The sequence below is a fragment of the Mus caroli genome, chromosome 6 (assembly GCF_900094665.2).
Source record: "Mus caroli chromosome 6, CAROLI_EIJ_v1.1, whole genome shotgun sequence".
NCBI lineage: Eukaryota > Metazoa > Chordata > Mammalia > Rodentia > Muridae > Mus > Mus caroli.
The window spans coordinates 65,735,333-65,736,477 of NC_034575.1; positions in this window are offsets into that span (position 1 = coordinate 65,735,333).

Genomic DNA, 1,145 nt, shown 5'->3' on the forward strand with positions numbered 1-1,145 from the left:
TTGAACATTTTTTCAGGTGCTTCTCTGCCATTCGGTATTCCTCAGGTGAGAATTCTTTGTTAAGCTCTGAGCCCCAATTTTTAATGGGGTAATTTGATTTTGTGGAGTCCACATTCTTGAGTTCTTTATATATTTTGGATATTAGTCCCCTATCTGATTTAGGATAGGTAAAGATCCTTTCCCAATCTGTTCATGGTCTTTTTGTCTTATTGACGGTGTCTTTTGCCTTGCAGAAGCTTTGCAACTTAATGAGGTCCCATTTGTTGGTTCTCAATCTTACAGCACAAAATTGCTGTTCTATTTAGGAATTTTCCCCCTGTACCCATATCTTCGAGGCTTTTCCCTACTTTCTCCTCTATAAGTTTCAGTGTTTCTGGTTTTATGTGGAGTTCCTTGATCCACTTAGATTTGACCTTATTACAAGGAGATAGGAATGGATCAATTTCACATTCTTCTACATGATAACCGCCAGTTGTGCCAGGAACATTTGTTGAAAATGCTGTCTCTTTTCTACTGGATGGTTTTAGCTCCCTTGTCAAAAATCAAGTGACCATAGGTGTGTGGGTCATCTCTGGGTCTTCAATTCTGTTCCATTGGTCTACTTGTCTGTCACTATACCAGTACCATGCAGTTTTTTTGTATCACAATTGCTCTGTAGTACAGCTTTAGGTCAGGTATGATGATTCCACCAGAAGTTCTTTTATCCTTGAGAAAAGTTTTTGCTATCCTAGGTTTTTTGTTATTCCAGATGAATCTGCCGATTGCCCTTTCTAATTTGTTGAAGAATTGAGTTGGTATTTTGGTGGGGATTGCATTGAATCTGTAGATTGCTTTTGGCCATTTTTACTATATTGATCCTGCCAATCCATGAGCATGGGAGATCTTTCCATCTTCTCAGATCTTCATTAATTTCTTTCTTCAGAGACTTGAAGTTCTTATCATACAGATCTTTAACTTCCTTAGTTAGAGTCAAGCCAAGGTATTTTATATTATTTGTGACTATTTAGAAGGGTGTTGTTTCCCTAATTTCTTTCTCAGCCTGTTTATCCTTTGTGTACAGAAAGGCCATTGACTTGCTTGAGTTAATTTTGTATCCAGCTACTTCACTGAAGCTGTTTATCAGGTTTAGGAGTTCTCTGGTGGAA